The sequence below is a fragment of the Fukomys damarensis genome, unplaced genomic scaffold (assembly GCF_012274545.1).
Source record: "Fukomys damarensis isolate Sample0158 unplaced genomic scaffold, DMR_v1.0_HiC HiC_scaffold_14, whole genome shotgun sequence".
Classification (NCBI taxonomy): domain Eukaryota; kingdom Metazoa; phylum Chordata; class Mammalia; order Rodentia; family Bathyergidae; genus Fukomys; species Fukomys damarensis.
Window position 1 is genome coordinate 33,150,765 of NW_022900926.1, and position 20,156 is coordinate 33,170,920.

Below are 20,156 nucleotides of genomic sequence, written 5' to 3' on the forward strand. Positions count from 1 at the left end.
CTATCTTCGCATTCTTTTATTCTGTTGCGTACACTTTCAATAGAGTGTTTAATCTCCTGGATATCTGTTTGAATCTGTTTTATGGATTCCATTACTTTCCTATGTTGGGCATTTATTTTTTCCATTTCTTTCTTATGCTGGGCCTTCATGGCTTCTATCATGGTCCTGAGCTCATCTATTTTTTTGTCAGTTTCTGCTCTAGAGTCTCAAATCACAGCTTCCATTTTGCTCACTATCTCTGTGGTTATCTGGGAAATTATTTCTGTTTTGAATTTTTCTAGAGCCTGATTGATCTGTTTTGTTACTTCCTGTGCTTTGAGTTCAGGGTGTCCTGGTGGTTCACTATCGGCCTTTTCATCCTCATTTGCCCTACTGTTTGCCATTGGTAAACTGGAAGTCTGTCCTTGCGTCTTGCTTACATGTTTTCTCATTTTTATTTTTGTTGTTGGACTGTCCTTGATTTAATCTCTGGATTATCACCCAAATCTTCCTGATATAGTTGTGCCCTAGCTTCTGTGTCTCTAACGACCCACAGACATTCTCATCTTCATAACATCAGAGAAAACAGCTCATCAAATCGACCACAATGCTTTACCCCAACTGATACAATCAGCAACACATTAAGATCAAGCACCACTTGGACACTGACCTCTGGTGGTAGTCACTAGTCTATCACCCTTGCATCATTTGAATATAACTGAAATCAAGAAGCAGTCCAGAACATGTCTGCAGTGAGCAAAATTTCAATATAGTGTATTTACCATTTAATGTCTCAGACAGAGCTAGGACGCAAGACCCCTGATCTCAGTTAGCTGATTGCTGAACCCCATGATGCTGACTGATCTCAGGCTGCAAGGCCCAGATTGAGTTCCCCAACCTTCTGAATGGTTGAACTCCACAACATTCTATTACAGGTTTCCCACGCCCTTTCTTTAAAGATGTTCAAAGTTGGGAACTCAGAAAAATACCCTTGATGACCACCTCTGCCTCTGCAGAGTGGGTCCAAAGACAGACACAGGAGGTCTGAGAGTGTGGGGGGCAACTTTACCTACTTATGGGGGTTCAGGGGCACCCGCGTGGCTACCTTCCCGGCGCTTGAGTGATGGCGTCTGGGTGGGGAGCAGGTGTGGCTCTCCTTCCAGGGGTGGATGGGGGGGCAGTGACCAGTTTTTAGTAGAACCAACAAGTTAAATTTTCTAAATATGAAACAAAAGGAAACAGTTCTCAAATAAAAGCCTGTGTGAAAGATACAAATGTTAACACAAATGAAACTTATTTACAGCTATGAAATAAGTAATAAAATTAACCTGGCATTAATTAATGAAATATAGTGGTCCCAATTAAAATAAAATAAATCACAGTGTCATAATCTGCACATTGATAGGCAACAATATGTTTATGATTATTTTCTTATAACATTGATTAGCACACAATTAGAATCACTGCCATTTGCCACGTCTCTGTCTATCCTGCCAATATTTGGAAGAACACTTTAGAATTCAGTCACGCAAAGTAAGCAAAAACCAGAAAGCTATGACTGAATTCTCCCTTTGTTCAAGTGTTTTAGCACCCCCCCCAAAATAATACCCAGTAACTAGAAATATAAGAAAAGGCACCTCCTGAACTTTCAATGAAATGCTAATCATGTAAAGTGTTTTCTCCACTGTTCTGCAGGAAAAGCAGTCAGATGTGCAAGACATAGTGTGAGTTACAGTTCTAAAATGTGAAAGGAAGTCAGGTTCCCTCAGTTTTGTTTTCTCACAGTGGACTTTCAAGTCTGTAGCAGAAGCTTTTCTAAGAGCCCTCTGACCCATACAGCTCAGCACTTGATTCTAACCTCACTCTACAGATCTGTGCATATAAGTCGTTGGCCCCTCGGGTTGGAAGGAATGTATCTGACATGATTGATATCTCTCACAATGCTTCTCATAAGATAGAATGTAGCTGGCTCATGAGAACTAATTATTAATACATTAGAGAAGAATTTACATGTTACTACACAGGACTACTCTGGGTCAGTAGCTTTCAAACCTTCAAATGCTACAGTAATTCCCTCATTACCCATAGTTTTCTTTTCCATGGTTTCAGTTACCAGAATTGTGATCCAAAGACATTAAATGGGAAATTTGAGAAATGAACAATGCATAAGTCTTAATGTGTGTAATGCTCTGAGTGGTATGATGAAAGCTTTGGTCATCCTGCTCCATCCAGCCCATGATGCGAATCATTTCTTTGCCCAGTGTATCCTTGCTGTGTACATTACGCACCTGTTAGCCTGATAGTTATTAGACTATCGGAGTATCACAGTTTTGTGTTTAAGCAGCACTTATTTTACTTAGCAGTGGCCCCAGAGGACAAACATTGTGATGCAAAGGAGGCTCCAGGACATAAGAAAGAAGAAGTTAACTCTGGTACCTGTCACAGCACTACAGGACAGGCAGGAAAAGATCCAGCACACATAGGGTTCAGTACTATGCACAGTTTCATGCATCCACTGGGGATCTTGAAACATATTTTGGACAGATAATTCGGGACTACTGCACTTTCCACCAATCATTTATTTAAATGTTTGCTCCCCTCCGATCCTCGGAGAGTTTGACCACAATTATCTTTTCTCCCCTTCTCATCCCACAGTGAGTGAGATGGAAAATCAAGGGCAGGTGAAGAGCCAGAAAGGCGTCATTGAACATGTCTGTCTTATCTGTGGGCTCCTTTCTGTGGAACTTATGGAGGTATTTTCTGTTAGAGATCCCCCAGCGCCTCCAGCTCTCTCCTAACACTTAAATAGTGTCACAGCTGCTGCAAGTCATGAATACTTGTCTATGGGGAATTGAGAACAGTATGGAGTATCTAAGAATCGACCTCCCAGAAGGCCACAGCTGGGCAAACCACATATAGGCAGAAGGGACAAAATTCATACCACACTTACTGATGGACTCAGAGAACAGTTGAGAGCCAATTTTGGTAACTTTTATAAAAACTTTATCTTTAAAGATGACTCCTTTGTCTTGTTGTCATGTGACTTCTCTCATTAGCCTCTAATCCCTAGACAGTGAGAAAAGCCTTCCCAGAGGTTTGGCAGAAGACAAGACTGGAGGCAAGGAATGGTTAGAATGCTATTTGTGACTGCAACTCAGAACACAAGAAATGCTTAGCTCACAGTGAGCTAAGCCTCCATGGTACACAGATGAAAAAGGGCAAACGTGAAGATAATACAGTGACAAAACTGACAGGATTTCACAGCTGGCTGAATAGGATGAGGGATGGGAAGAGAGGAAGAGAAAGAGTCAACAATGAATTTTGCCCAGTTTTCTGGTCCTGTGGATTCCCAACTGTTATGATTTAGATCTGCAACATCCTCCAGCATTTTCATGTGTTTGGAGGGTGATTCAATCATAAGGGTGCTGTATTTTTTTTTCCAGTACCAGGAATTGAATTCAGGACCTTGTGCTTACTAGGCAAGCATGGTGCCACTGAACTAAATCCCCAGCCCTAGGGTGCTGTATTCATCAGTAGGTTTATCTGCTAATGAGTTTGATAGCTGGTGAGCCAGTAGGAGGTTGGAAGAGGTGGTTAACTGGAGTTACAATTTAGAAAGGTATATCTCCCTCCTTGGCCACTCTCTTCTTTCTCTCTCTCTCTCTCTCTCTCTCTCTCTCTCTCCTTCCTGGCTGCTATGATGTGAGCAGCTTTCCTTCCCTGACCCATCCACCATGCTGTTTCTGTCTTGGAGCCAGCTGACTATGGAATGAACCCACTGAAACTGTAAGCCAGAATAAGCCTCTCCTTTAAGACGTGGATGTTGGGTATTGTGTTTCAGTGATAAGGAAAGCAACAAAGACACCATCTTAAAACTTGAGAAGGAAGGAGGTGAAGATTTAGGTGTTGATTTTTGACTTGGTTACGGTGGACCCCCTCACATTATGACCGGCCTGACATATGAAGAACTTGGGTTAATTAGGAGAGTGGAAGATTTCATCTGCCTCCTGTTATCTATCATGTGAACTCAAGTAAAAAATCTAGATCTCAGCTCTATTGACTTACTACCAGCCCTCTGCAACTGATCAAGTTCAAAGTCAAGGAATGTGCCACCTAATATTTTATTCACTATTCATTGATAAATATACTTTACTTGGCCTTTACCTCTGTCCTGTTTACAGTAATAATCTAGTTCTAAATTTTTCTGTATTAATTTCTCCCTTTCTTTGACCAGTCATACTAAGAGCCAGAGGCTTCCACCATATTACTGGAAACAGGTTCCAGGTAGCCAAGTATTGTGGGGTGGGGAGCTGGTCAGAGCCCAGTCTGTCAGGCCTCAGCCTCTGGCCCTCTGGGAAAGAAGCAAGTAATGAAGAAACCCAGGAAAAAGAAAATGAGTCACCAGCTCCAATCTATCTGAAGAAGCACAGAGAGGACGTTGGAGGAAAGGGAGACACATCAGGATCCCTTAACGGACAGAAGATAACATTTACTCACTCAATGTCTCTGCATACCCACAGTGTTAGGGAACACATCGCTGAACAAGACAGGCACCTTCCTGCCTTCGTGGATCTTTCCACTGCAAACTGCTATACCTCATGGCTAGAGACGAAGAGGAAGGAGCTCCATGGGCCATCCAAGAAATTAATTGCTGCTATAGATTCCAATTTATCCTTCTATTTCCAGTCCCTGCCTTTCACCTGTTGGCTGCACTTCTGTCTGCCAGACACTGTGACGTGGCCAAGGAGATATCCTAGTGTGCATCCTGCTGGTATCATCTGTGGGGAGAACTTCCGTTCCTTGGGCAAGGCCTCCCCTAGTCCCTTCTCTTACAGGTATCACCTGGGCATGATCAGCCCACTCCTCTGGTTCCAACCTCTGCTGAGAGCTGGGTTTCACCCACCACTGTCCTTTCCCCTTAAATCAGTGGCCTTTTAGACTTTTTAATTAGGCATCACAGTGAGAAATATATTTTACATTCCAGTGAACTTTTTATCAAAGTAATTATGAACACATTTCAAAGTTATTTTTATAAATTTACTGCAAAGGACCTCCAGTAGTCCATTCAGAGATTTATTTTTAGTAGGTGTATTCCCCTCAAAAAAGCAAAACTTAACTATTATTAGTCTAACTCCTAGTTTAAAAAAAAATAAGTGTTTGGCTAAAGATCACTAGTTTCTTGACTGATGCTCAGCAGTCAGTCAACAGGGTGAGTAGGTAATGTTTCTTTGAGCAAGCCTTAATCCCAATGAAATGTATCAGAAAATTGCTTAAATGTCTTCTCAGAGATGCTCATTTTTTCCAAGAACGTGATTGTGAATTTCAATACACAAAGGCTGTTATTTCAGGCAAAATTTAGAACAATTTTCTCTATATAGTAGTAACTGGAAAACACATTTGTGTTATTGAAATAGAAGCCATAATAAATAATACCTAACCTTACCAAGCCCAAAGGGTTTGGTTTTATCCCTCTTATTTTTATTTCTTAAAAAACTTTTTTTTTTAACTGAAACATACTGATGATTCCCAATTTGCAGAATTAAAAAAATATATAATTGGGATATTCTGTTTGTGTGCCAGAGGTAAAAAACAATGCCAGGGGCTTGCTTTAAATGTTGTTCCTTACTTAACAGATTAATACTATTTGAAATTGTCATTATCCTTTATGTTTGGAGGCTTCAATTTACACGCTTGATGTTTTATATTAGTCAGGGTAAAAAGTTTTCTATGAAATATGAAATTTTATAATAGAAATCAATGTTAAAGGTAAGAAGGTTTATAGCAGTTTTATTTATAATAGGTAATAAGGCAGAAATAACCCAAATGTCCATAAACAGGAGAACAGTTGGTACAGACAAGGGAACTGTCATATAACAATATGAAAGAATATTACTTATCATTTTAAAAAAGACCACACTCTGATACACAAACCAGGATGACTCCTACAGGCATGATGAAAAAGAATAGAAGCCAGAAACCAAATGAGAACATCCTGTTTGACTTTATGAAGTAAAGGAACAAGCCAGGACAAATCAGTGGTAAAGGAAATCAGAGTAGCTGTTACCTTGGAGAGGAGGCTATTGGCTATGAAGCCATCTGATGCTGAAATATTGATTTTGTTTGTTCAGCTTTATTAGAGTTCAATCAATAATGAAAATTGTGTATGTTTTTGGTGTACAGTGGGATCTTTTGAAGTATGTATGCACTGTGAAATGATTAAGTCAGGCTGACTGATTATCTGGAACCCCTTTTGCTTACTATTTTTTATAGTGAGGACATTCATATCTACTCCCTTAGCAGTGTTCAAATATATCATGCATTATTATTAACTACCATCGCCATGCTGTACCATAGATCTCCAGAATTTGGTCCTCCTGTTGAATGAAATTGTGTGTATTTTTATCAGTATCTCCCCATTCCCCCTTCCCATAGACCCCTTCTGCACTTAGCTTCTGTGAGCTAACTTTTTTAGATTTCACATATAAGTGAGATTGTGCAGTATTTTCCTTTTTGTGCCTGGCTTGTTTCACTTAGAATAGTGTCCTCCAGATTTAACCATGTTGTTGAAAATGAGGCTTTCCTTGTTTGGATTTTTTAGGCTGAATACTTTGTTACATGTTCCCCCCCCACACACACACACACACATGCACACGCCCACCCCTCACATCGCTTCACATCACATTACATTTTCTTTACTTATTCTTCTATTAACAGGCGTGTAGGTTGGTTCCATTGCTTGGAATGGAATATTCGTGCTGCAGGGAATATCAGAGTGAAGAAATCTCTTCCACATATTGATTTCATTTTCTTTGGATATCTACCAGTAGTGGAATGGCTGGATCATATGGAATTCTATTTTCAATCCTTTATGAAATTTTCATACTGGTATCTATCATAGCTATACTAATTAACATTCCCACAAACTGTACAAGCTTTCCCTTCTCTCCACAATCTTGCCAATAATTGTTATCTTTTCTGTTTTTGATAACAACTATTCCAACAGGTGTGAGGTTATATCTCTTTGTGGTTTGCGGTTATCTTTGTTGGTTTGTTTTTTTTTATTTGTTTGGAGACAGGGTCTCACCTCACTTGTGGCCCAGGCTGGCCTCCAACACAGTGATCCTCCTGCCTCAACCTCCCAAGTGCTGGGATGACAGGCGGGTGCCACCATGCCTGGCTTCGCTGTGGTTTTGATTTGCATTTCCCTGGTGATTCCTCATGTTGAAAATTTTTTCATATGCCTGTTGGCCATCTGTGTGTCTTTTGAAAAAATGTCTATTTAAATGCTCTTCTCATTGTTTAATGGGTTTTTGCTACTGAGCTGAATTCTGCAAATATATGTGAGTTCTCACATATATTTTGGATATTAACTTCTTATTGGATGGCTTGCAAATATTATCTTCCATTCCTTAGAGTGTCACTTCATTTCATTGATGGTGCCCTTTGCTCTGCAGACACTTTTTAGTTTGGTGTAATCTCATTTGTCTATTTTTTTCTTTTGTTGCCTGTGCTTTGGGGATCATATCCAAAATATCTTTAACAAAACCAATTTTCCCTATGTTTTCTTCCAGTAATATTAGAATTTCTGGACTTACTTTAACTTTTCAATCCATTTTGAGGTTATTTCTGCATACGGTGTGAGAAAGGGACCAAATCCATTCTTCTGCATGTGGATTTCAGTTTTTCTTTCCATTACAATTTATTGAAGAGATTGTCTTTTCCCTACTTTGTGTTCTTGGTGCCTTTGTTGAATATCAGCTGACTTTAAATGTGTGGGTTTATTTGGGGATTTTGTTTCATTCCATTCATCTGTGTATCTGTTTTTATGCCAGGACAAGACTGGTTTGATTATAACTAGCCAATTTGGAGATTAGGTAGTATGATGCTTCTAGCTTTGCTTTTTTTTTTGGAACCAGGAATTGAACTTGGGTCCTTGAGATTCCAAGGCAGGCCACCGAACTGCTGAGCTAAATCCCCGGCCTTCTAGCTTTACTTTTTGCTCACGATCTCTTTGGCTATTAAAGGTTATTTGGCATTCCATATGAATTTTAGATTTGCCACTGGAATTTCTACAAGAATTGCACCCAATCTTGAAAAAGATTGCTTTAGGTAGTATAGGCATTTTAACAATATTCATTCTTCCAATTCATGGACAAAGGATACTCTTTCATTTATTTGTATCTTCAGTTTATTTCATCAGTGTTTCATGGTGTTAAGTGAACAGGTCTTTTACTTTCTTGGAGACATTTATTTCTAAATAGTTTAATACTATTTTAAAAGTGATTGTTTTCTCAATTTCTTGTTTGTTTTTAATTTATAGAAACCCTAAGGATTTTTGGTAGCTGCTTTTCTATCCTGCAGTGAATTTATGCATAAGTCCTAGCAATTTTTTAGTGGAGCCTTTAGATCTTCGTAAAGATCATTTTGTCTGTAAATAAAAGCAATTTCACTTCTTCATTGGAAGTATTGATTTTAATCTGTACACTGATTACACAGAGATAAGCACAGGTTTTGAAAATTGTGTTTTTTAGCAATCTATATCCAAGAAAACAAACAAACAAAAGCACAAGCAAAAAGAATATTCTCTACTGATATCCTCTTTAGAGGCAACATTTTAAGAGTGAATATATAATTAACTCTTAGGTGTCCTTAATAGAGTCTTACATTTTATAATACCATTCACCTGTTATGTTTTAGATCTAAAATATCCCCCAAAAGTCTCACGTTTGCATGGAGAGCGTCACTGGAGGTGAGTACCTGGGGATGTGACTTAAAGAGTATATTCTTCTGCCCTGGCTTTCCCTCCCTTCCCCTCCTTTTCCCTTTCCTTCCCTTCCTTTCAATTCCTTTCCTTCCCTTTTCTTCTTTCCTTCCTCCTTCTCTTCTCCCTCCCCGCTCCTTCCTAACTATCCATGCAGTGAATACCTTTCCTCTACCATGCCATTCTGCCCTGGAACTGGATAACTACCGACTGAATCCACTGAAACTGTGAGCCAAAATAAACTTGTCCTCCCTTTAAGTTGTGGGTCTCAGATATTTTGACCCAGGGAGGGGAAAGTAGCTAATACAACACCTTTGCAAGATGCTTTTGCATATGGTTCTAACACATAAGTACCTGTTGAGTGTTACTTGTTCTCATTTCATTCTCACAGTTAACTCTGGTGGTACAGAGGGTTAGACATCATTATTCTAACATGGGCAAATCGAGGTTCAACCGATTAATGACCAAGTCAGCACTAGCACTCAGATCTCTTAAACCCAAAACAAATGGTTCTTCCCTAACAATCATCCACCATTCCTTACCTCAGAATGATTTCAAGCAGAATCTCATCGTGATTTCCCCTGTTCCTCTTGGACTTCTCCAGAGAGGAATTATTGATGGATGGCGACCATCTGATAACAAGAAATGTGTTTCCTCCCAATTGTCACAGTTGGTTTAATCCTCTCAATTTGAGAAGATAGGGGAAAGAATATCGATTCCCCTTTAACATTTGTGATGACTAAGGCTTAGTGAGGTTAGATAACTTCCCCAAGGTCACACAGCAAGTGAATGGGAGTTCTGGAGTAGTTTAAGCCCAGGTCCCCCTGATTTCAAAGTCTGTGTTTAAATACAATGTTTCTGCTTCCTCTACCAAGTGTTAACAGAAAACAATCTTCCATTAAATGGTGCAGCAATGAATCCTGCCAGTACTGCTTGCTGAGTTTCAGCCCATTAGCCTGAGCTCAAAACTAAAACATTGTTGCATCCGCTGTGTTCAGATCCCAGGAAAAGAAATCCTTCCTGATATACTACACAGATGTCAAGACAGGGCCACCGGCAGGGTCAAGAGGAACAGAGAATTTAAGGAGGTAAGGCTTTTATCAATATTAAATCAAACAGATCTATTTGTGCAGATTTACAGAAAAGTTATTCAGCACTTCCACTCAGGCAGTACTGATTAAGTATTAAATGCAAACTTCACCTTCATAACAGAATGATATGTTAGAAATTAAATGTACACTTTAGGACTAAGTGTATCAAAGTAGCCTTTTTCAATTTACATTTTATTTTTTACTGAGTTTATTGGTACATTCTAGGTATACAGTACAGTTACCTTCATTTTAAATATCATTTCTCTGCCTCCTATGGAAGGAAAATGCAGACTCCTCTGTTCCAGACAGGAACATAGCAGTGAACCAGAAAGGCAATATCCCTGCTTGCTGGGGACTTACACCATCAGGAGAGGAGACAGAAAAGCACACAGGATGCTATTAAGCAGGAAAGGGGAATATGATGAATAAGGGAGGGTCTCGTGAAAAGTCAGTTCCGAATAGCCAACATAGCTCATTTCCATAGGTTAGTTCTAAATGGCTATTAGCTCATTTCAAAGGAAAATGAGCTACATGCTTTCCCTGTGAATCATACATGCTGAACAACTGCCACCTGACTGTTGGAAACTTCAACGCAGAATTCTATATTTTTAAAAATTTAGCTCAATTGGCTAGCAGTTGGAACTAGCTGCTGGCAAGGAGCTCAGTTAGTGCCGTGCTATATTGGTGCAGAGTTTTTAACACAGGTTTTGCCGATCTCTCCTTTGGTGAGTACAGGGTGATGACATGCTGAGCTTCCATTAACTTGCACAAATATTCAAAATCTAGGCAATGCTTTATGGATCGTTCACCTCGAAAAATTGCCGATCTCTCCTTCCATTAACTTGCACAAATATTCAAAATCTAGGCAATGCTTTATGGATCGTTCACCTCGAAAAAATACTTAGGAACGTAGATGATGTAGTTAGGATGAGCTGGTATGCACTTTTTCATGAATTTGCTCAGAATAATTTACTTAATATTTTAGGATTATATAGTGCAGAAGGTCGGAGTGACTGAGGAAGCAAGGTTGCCACCCCGAGAATGTGGCTACTTGTGGTGTTGGAAGTATGTATGGTGCCACATGATTCCATAAAGCATAGAGTAGGCTCTAAAACTTAGAAGACCCTGTCTCAAAATAAACTTTGAACAGAATGAGGCTGGAACGTGGCTCAGTGTGAAGGCCCTGGGTTCAATCCCCAGGACCTCAGGTTGAGGGGGGAGAGGCCCCTCCCACTTCCAAAATTAAAGTAGCAAAGCATGAGCCATAAATAGCAGAATTCAAAGCAACTGAATTGGAAACTGTCCACAGGGTCAGAAGGATTCCTCGCTTATCCTCAGAGTTGCCTGGCAATGTCCTTGACCTTTGTAACTTCAAGTTCACCCAGTAAGCACCGGAGCTGTATGTTAATCAGCTTTATGTTACTGTAACAGACACCTGCCCTAAATCAATTTATAAAGAAGAAAGGTTTATATTGACTCACAGTTGGAGGGTCACAGTCCATGATCGATTGGCCCCATTGCTTCTGGGCTTGCAGTGAGGCAACACATCATGGCAGGGGACATGTATTAGAACCTCATGGAAGCCAAGAAGAAGGAAAAAAAAGGAGCAAAAGAGAAGAAGTTCCCATGGTCCCCTTTGAGGGCACACCTCTAATAAGCTAAGACCTCCACTAGGCCCCACCTCTTAACTTTTCCACCACTTCCTAAGAGCACCGTGCTGGGGAACAAGCCTTTAACACATGAACCTTTGGTGGAACAAGCCAGATTCAAACTACAACCTCTGGTTTGAAAAATAATGACACAGAGTGGGGCGTGGGGGCGCACGCCTGTAATCCCAGCACTCAGGAGCCTGAGGCAGGAGAATCGCTCTGAGTTCCAGACCGGCCTGGGCTACACAGTGAGTTCCAGGTCAGTCTCGACTACATAGTGAGACCCTGTCTCAAAAAACAAACAAAAGACACAAATAACAAATAACAACTCATCACTTTCAATAAGGGGGAGGAAATGGGCTTCTGTTCTCACCCTTGCCTCTGAGCATTCCCCACAGCTGGTACACCTCTCCTGTTAGCCATCTGCTGAGAAGTCAAAGGCTTCTGACAACTCCCCGCTTACCTTAAAATAAAGGAATTCAACATCCTCCATATCTGGGCTCTGAACTGCTCCTTTAACCCAAGATTTTCCCGTGTTAAGCCATGCTCTCTCATCCTATGTCTCTGTCCTCACTTTTACCCCCACAAGGATGAACTCCTCTGTGACGGCAGCAGAATCGAATCCCACCTGTCATGCCCCAGGCCCCCATTCTCAGACTGCCATCTTCCAAAGCTCCTCTGGCAACATCCCAGCTTCAGGGGATTCCCTGTTCTCTAAGCCCTCACCCTGGCTCTGGAGATCCACCTTCCTCTGCTCACTGCCCACCTGTATGACACAAGCCAGCCCCCCAAACAGACTCCAGTTTCTCCAAGTTGAATTCACATTTGCTTTCCTATAGCACACAGTTCCTCAGCATAGAGGGGGCTCAGTGAACAGTTATTGAAGGAAGACATTCCGTATGCTGGGGCACATGACACTGGAATAACGGTAATGGTGTCCTCCCTCTGCCACCTCTTTTTCCTCCTTTTTCAGTGTGTTTTGCTTATTTATGGGTTGTTGCTTTTCTTCTGAAGTGAAAGAGCCTCCATCCCCAAAGTTTCACTTTTAAAGTCCATCTGTTCCAATAACTATTTGCTCTTCTTCCCTTTTTGTTTCTTTCCATATAAAATAAGTCTTTGACTAGTACAGAAAATACAAGGAAAGAAATCACTACTGCCCCAAAAGAGGTTCAATTTTATCAGGACTAGGTTGATAAGGATATGTCAGGGTCGTCTCTCAGGGTGACAAAGAATGAAAGTGAAGGCAGAGGAGGTTGGGCCCAAGCAAATTAATTTAAGAGGTATAAAAAAAAGGAAATAAAAGATGTAAAAGCAAGGAAGTAGAGCTTGTGCTAGCTGGGAGGAGGTTCTAAGCAGAATACCCAAGCAGGCTATGTGTCTAGGAATTTTTAAGGGGTTTAGAAGGAGGCTCCGGCCATTATGTGGACAATACAATCTCTACCTATAGAAGAGATTTATATACTATGGTGCAGCAGTCACGTGGTGTCCATTCAGGGCCTGTGCACCCTTGAGCCACTGGCCTGCCTGATCATGCTCTAGGCAGGTCCCTGACACCTGGAGGACACCTGGCAGATGTTTGTAAAAGATATCTGGAGGGTCATGACTCAGCAGACTCCATTTTGGGTTTCCAGACTTCATTTTGGAGCCCTTATCCTTACTGCCTAATAGAATCCTAAATCCTGTTTCACGAATTTCTGTTACCAGGTCAGGATGCCATGAAGTTTCATGACAGTTTACAAGCATAAAGTCAATGCCAAGGTCCATATCCACTGTAATAGTTTCATCCTGTTGCTCAGTGTCAGCATCCTTTCTGAGACTCCATGTTAACTCCTAATCTGTTGTCTGTTTACACTTCTGGCCTCCATGACTCAGCCAGCACCCTGTCCTGACATGGCAGCCTTCAGACAGCCCCTTAGGAACTTCTCTCCTTGGTCTCCCTGAAGTCACTTCAACCATCACCCTACTTTTTTGCAGCCTATGAAGCAAGTACATAGAACCATGTGTGTATGTGATACTGGGAATTATAATGAGCCACATTCCCAGCACTTCTTTGGTTTTTGTTTTTATTTTGAGACACAGTCTCACTAAGTCACTTAGTTGTCCAGGCTGGGCTTGAACTTGCATTCCTGCTTCCTCAGCTTTTCAAAGTACTGTGACTACAAATGTGTGCACCACACCAGGCTAGAACCTTCCTTTTTATCGTTATTAAATGTATCAGTACATATTAGGTATATGATACAGTTGCATTCATCATTGGGATCTTGCACCTATATATGACTTATCAGGTTCTTATTTTTCCCCATTCCCCAGACCTCCCCTCAGCCCCTCCACCCTTCCCTGTTTATAAAGACATTGTTTCCATGTTTTCCTTTTCACATATTTTTTCTCTTCCCTTGTTACCTTCCCCTACCCATCCCACTTCCTCTACTCTTTTAGACTTTTCTTCCTATTATGCAGTATCAATTATATATTTTTGAGAGAAAAATGTTTTTATTTTATTTTATTGAGTTACTTGGTATATTTTAGGTATATAGTAAGTTACATTCATTATCAGGATCTTGTACCTTTACATGACAGGTGGTCTTGGTTCTCATTTTTTTCCCCTTGTCCCTGCCCTCCCTTCACCCTCAATTATATATTTTAATCCTCATTTAGACTTTTACTTTTTCACACAAGTGTAACTTATTAATTTCATTTAAGAGTATGGCCTTAATGTGCATCCACTTAGCTATAAATATCTCTAGTTTCTCATTCTTTATGGCTGAGTAGTTCTCCATTTCATTTTTTTTTTTTTAATTTTCTTTATCCATTCTCCAGTTGATGGGCATTTGGGCTGTTTCCAAGTTTTAGCTATTAAAAACTGTGCCTCTATAAACATGGCTGCGCATATATCACTGTGGTATGATTCTTTTAATTCTTTTGGAAAGATACCCAGCAGAGGGATAGCTGGGTCAAATCAAATCTCTAATCCTAGTTCTTTGAGATACCTCCATATTGATTTCCACAGTGGTTGCACCAGTCTGCACTCCCACCAACAATGGAGAAGGGTTCCTTTCTCCTCACAGCCCCACCAGCATTTGTTATTGGTTGATTTCTTGATAGCAGCCATTCTTTGTGGGGTGAGGTGGAATCTCAGTGTTGTTTTCATCTGTATCTCTCGAATGACCAGTGATGTGGAACATTTTTTCATATATTTACTTGCTGCTTTTACTTCTTTGTCTGAGAAATGTCTGTTCATTTCAGATGTCCATTTTTTAGGGGGTGGGTACCAGGGATTGAACTCGGGTCCTTGTGTTTGTGAGGCAGATGGTGGAACCACTGAGCTAAATACCTGGCCCAGATGCCCAATTTTGAATTGGGTTTTTATATTTGGGGGAGTCTGACTTTTTGAGCTCTTTACATATTCATTGTCTGAGGAACAGCTGGTAGATATTTTTTCCCACATTGTGGGTTCTCTTAGCTCTGCTTGTGATTTCTCTTTATGTGTCTCCACAATGGGAAACAGGCCTGAGGTACTCAAACACAGCATTTCTAGAGACTGCAGAAGTCCTTATGATCATGGTTCTTGGAAGACTTGGCAGACTGGGTGGACTTGGCTTCCATTGTACTGGCCTTGAGCTTGGAACTCCTCTCTCCTCTCTCCCCCCACCCTGTACCCTTCCATAAAGGCCAAGGAGTCCTTTCCTCCATGGCAGTCCCTCTTTCCATAGCAAAAACAGACGGAGCGTGGCCCTCTCAGTCAGGTGAGTGAGGCTTTGTCCCTTTCTCCCTAAGGAACAAATGATTAGAGGTCAGCTCAAGACTGTCAAGTGCAGAACTTGGATTAGCTACTAGAAATGATTACCCACCTGTCCCACACCACTTATGAGGGACAGTGGAATCCCCTTCTCTAGGAAGCTTTTTAAACCAGTAGAATTTCGCCTGTCTGTAATAATTATATGTGTCTACCTAAAGCCAGGACACTATGGGCCAGCTGTTCAGAATCCCCCTGCAGTGTAGCAGCCAGCATTCACGGTGCCGGTGCTCTTTTGTTTATTTGAATAATCGTTCCTTCTAGCCCAAGGAAGTGTCTGCATCACCACTGATTTGTCATAACATGCATCAAAGCACTTGGGAACATCCCAGCAGCAACACCTTTAAGAAATCACGACTCACAAAGGGGTGGATTTGCTGGTAGAAGGCTGGGCAAGGGGGCTGGTGGTTACTGAGGAAACCACCCAGACTGGGAGATACTTGCTCATCACTGAAAGGGGTATGAAAAGGTCAGCTACCCACCAGGTTGAAAGAAGGGAGGAGCCTGGTCCCTAGAAAGTCAGTCTTCTCCTTTTTGAGCAAATGTCTGGGTGTTACATTAGAGATATTCACTGCTACCTGGTAGAGTCAACGTATTTTAAGTGGCAAGGGGCTTCTACATGTAGCAGCCAAGAGCAAACAGGCTTCGGGCACAGACAGCCACCATTTGAGCTCTAGTCCCTGTCTATAATCTTCCTTGTCCCAGTTATTGGCTGCATCCACCTGACAGCCTTGTTAGAGGCTGACATCAAGTGTTTAGCACAGCTTGCCGAGAATGGTGGGAGTAAATAAGTACTGGTTAGGAGTGTTTGGTTTGTTAGAATGGTTTTTTTGTTATGTACATGATGTTCCTGGGGAGTTCTACCTTTTAAGGATGAGGACAAAAGAAGCATGCGTCCCTGGACTAAACTGGGAAGTAGCAATGAACTAAGAAATATCAGAGCAGGCTCAATTGAGCAGGGTGTGATGGTGCATACCTGTAATCCCAGCTCTCAGGAGGCTGAGGCAGGAGGGTCTCTGTGAGTTCAAAGCTACCCTGAGTGAGCTGCAGAGTGACTTTAAGGTCAGCCTAGAGTACAGTACATAGTGAGACCCTGTCACAAAGCAACAAAAAGTGGCCACAGTTGACCACAGGCAAGTCATTGGGGCCTCAGTTCATGTGTTTGGTAGCTGTACTTCTCTGGACTGGTTATGTTGCCAAATAGCCAGAAGAGGGTCTAGCAAGCCTTCTCTCATGGTGTGTGTGTGTGTGTGTGTGTGTGTGTGTGTGTGTGTGTGTGTGCTTCCACAAATGAACTCAGGAAGCACCAAGCTACAGCTCCAGTTTTTTATTTTGAGACTGTTTCACTACATTGTTCAGGCTCGTTTCAAACTTATGATCCTCCTGCTTCAGCCTCCCAAGTAGCAGGGATACCACCATACCACAGTATACCCAGAGAGCAGGGATTGCCACCATACCTGGATAGCCTTTCCTCTTAAGGCAGTAATTATCAAGTTTAAAAAAATAGTATATTCCTAATAAGTGAATGACCTGCATTAAACTAGACTTTAAAGTCTAAAAGAAAAATATTTTAACCCTTGCCCTTCTGAGATACTGTAGAGGTTCATTTGAAGTTGCTGCATCCCCTGCCAGTGTAAACAGTCAACTCAGTTTTGTCTCATTAAATGAACAAAGTAAACACAAAACAAGGAACAGGGATGGTGGAGCACCACTAACAATGGGACTCTGCCTCCCGGTTTCCAGATGGGCAGTACTGGAGAGGCTTGTGTACTTGAGCCCCTCCTCAGGGCCTTGTGAGAAATGGTTCCACTTTTCCACATCATCCCTAACAGGCTACCTAGGAAGCCTGTGGGCAGAAGTGCTTGTAAGGGCTTCACTCACCCTCATGGATGCAGGTGAGTCGCACAGCAAGGCTGGGGGGAACCAGCTAGGGCCTTTGTTTGCCCTGCTGCCATGTGAGGACACAGTAAAAAGCTCTCATCAAACAGCGAATGTTTATGCCTTGGTTCTGGACTTCCCAGACTCCAGAACTGTGAGCGTTGTCCATTGTTTATAAGTGACTTAGTCTGTGATATTTTTTATAGCAGCAGAGATGGACTAAGACACCACCTCTTGCTTCTTGAACTGACAGTCGTATTACTTTTGCTGTCTTCTCTAGAAGTGCCAGCAACATACAAATTAACCAGTTTCTTGCATGATGATTTGCTGGGCAATAAATTTAAACATATAAAGGGTGACAGAGGGAGAGAGATGGCTATATGTAGCTATTGATTATTGATCTCCTTGTAAAATGAATTCCCATGAAGGCCTAAACTGAACAAGATTTTACAGTTACTCAGATTCTGGCCACCATCTTGAGGATGGAAGGATAAATGATGGGCTTCTGCCACGGGATCTGAGAGGCCCTGTTGTCTTCCTGATTCTGCATGCTCCTGGCTGTATCTGTTGGATTTTTAGTTACCAATGGCAAAATTCTTTTTCAAAAAGCAAAAATGAGTCTACTGAAAGGAGCCTATCTGGATCAGTGGAGGGGACAGGAGGTTCTGGCAAACCGCAAGAATCAGGTGAAAAACATTCTGAAACCAACACCAGAGCTGTCCCCTGGGTACTCAGCTCCATGCTGCTGCTGAGTCATCCTGGGCTCTCCTACCTCTGGTGCCACTTCTTGTCCAAGTCAGTGTCCCCTGGGGAAGCATCCAGTCATCAGGCTTAGACCACAGCTGCCAGGGGGGTGGGAGGGAGGGTATCTTCCCAGAGAGGCCCTGTTCCAGTGCTCGTGGGACAAATTATAGGTACTCCGTGGACATTAGCTTCTGTGTCCCTCTTTGCCCAACACACTGATGAATGTGGCTCCTTTAGTCTGCAAGACTCGTACAAACAGCCCAGCTGCCACACTGAGTTGCTTAGAACAGTCTCTCTCTTCTTTGCTATAGTAACCACTTGTTTCTCTATGGTCATAGGACATTTGCTTTTCAGAGTCCCTAAGTGGTTCTTAGTAAAGAAGAGAGAGGCTGTTAATACTACAAAGGGAGCAAATCCATGCAGGAAATATTTCTAGAATTTTTTTCCAGAAATCACATGAACACAGACAGCATTGCATTTGATAAGAAATCTGGGCTCAAATCCAGTTTCTGATACATCTAGTGTATCCTTGAACATGGTGGTTCATTTTCCCATGTCTGTTTCCTCACTTAAGAAATGGAACAAATAATGTTTCCCGAGTAATCTGCAATGTGGGGCCAATGGCCCCCTTGGAAAGAACAACGCAAACAAAAGTTTGGCTTTGAGAGGGCAGAGGGGTGGCTGTGTCAGGTAAGGACAGGCACATGAAGGGCGTCTAAGCTTCTGCACATCCCTTCTCCGTTCAGCCTGAAGACAGATCCCACATACATTCTGGGCCACAGGCTACTCTGCCTGCTTGTACAGCCTGCCTTCCCACAGAGCGGTGCCTGTGAACAACCCCACTCCTCAGAACCATACTCACTGTCACCACACACTGCCCAAAGCTGCTTCTGTTGTATCAGCTTTCACTAGCAGGTATCCTTTGGGGACGTCTTTTCCTTTCTCTCTGGATGTGTCATGCCAGGACTCACTGTAAAACAGTCACTGTAGTCACCTCCTCATAAGAGAATTTGCACTCAGTCACGATGACGCTTTATCACACACGCAGAGGGGCTATCTCACAAAAAGTGAATTTATGCCATCCCTCCTTTTCCATCCTGGAGTGAGGTGATCGTGTTTACAGAAGAAAAAAACAGAAATAAGTTTTATCCATACCATGGTCATTTTCTTTGGGAAGCTGGAAAATAATTTGATAAAAATGTACAACCATTCAATTTGACATGGTAAAGCTAGGGGGAAAACAAGGTAGTTGTTCCTAAAATCTAATGTTATTTACTTATTTTTAAATACCCTTTTAAATTATAAGGATAATAATTTGTATACCTATCAATATTTTAAATTCTAAGATGCAAGTGCACGCTTATACTTTCTAAAGTCAAAAGTTTAACAATCTCTATGGCATTATGCTAGAAATTTAAACAACTTGCTAGAAGCACATCAGAAAGGAAATATAAAGAAAATAAAGGATGCACAAGTAGATACTTAACATCCACTGCCACTTGAGTCACTTTGTGAAAACACAATTCATAACAGGATTAAGTTTTTCAAAGCACAAGCTTTAAGGTAAACGATGTTCCATCTCTGATTATAACAATATATGTCCATAAAAAGTCACTCGTTGAACAATTTTTATAAATTCTGTTCAGAGAAACTCAATTATAAATCTTTCCATTCTACATAGGCTCATGGACTTTTGGAGTTGGACAAAACCCCCCACCCATTTCACATCTAGCTGGGTAAACTTGACTTGGAAATGTCAACGTGATTTATCCAAGGGCACTTGGCAACAGTGGTCTTGGGAGAAACAGATGCCACACATTTTTGTATTTACAAATATCTCAACAATTGCTATTTTAACATTTTGAACCTAAAAATTATTGTTATTGTCACAACATTAATTTACAAACAGGTTGCATCCAGAAGTTCACTTGTGAGATGTTTTTAGAACCTAAAACTTGGTTTCTATTAGGAAAGTTTCTACAAGTAGGAACTATGTGTCCAGGTAGTTCCTCCTAGGAATCTCACCCAGAATGTCCATGAAGTCACTCAATTAGCACACTGAGCATGTATGGCCAGGAATCTGAGACCCTCCTTCCTAGGGAGAGCAGTGCAGTTCCAGTCATTTCCTTCTCCCAGCTTCTTTGCGAGGGAGGGCCTGAAATTTAAATTCTCCAGCTTAACCAAGAGCCAGTTCTGCAGGAATTGTCTGTCAGCTTTTTCCTTCTGCAACTGGGTGAGAAAAGCCACCCAAATCATCCTTT

General features: G+C 41.5%; 1 protein-coding gene across 1 annotated transcript in view; it reads left to right on the plus strand.

Annotated features, from left to right (window-relative positions):
• Positions 1-20,156, plus strand: part of LOC104859319 (UL16-binding protein 1) — a 106,613-nt gene that overhangs the window by 43,302 nt on the left and 43,155 nt on the right. The window contains exon 2 of the mRNA XM_010619857.1: positions 9,739-9,828. The gene's annotated coding sequence lies outside the window, so the exon portion shown is untranslated. The remainder of the gene's footprint in view (positions 1-9,738; positions 9,829-20,156) is intronic.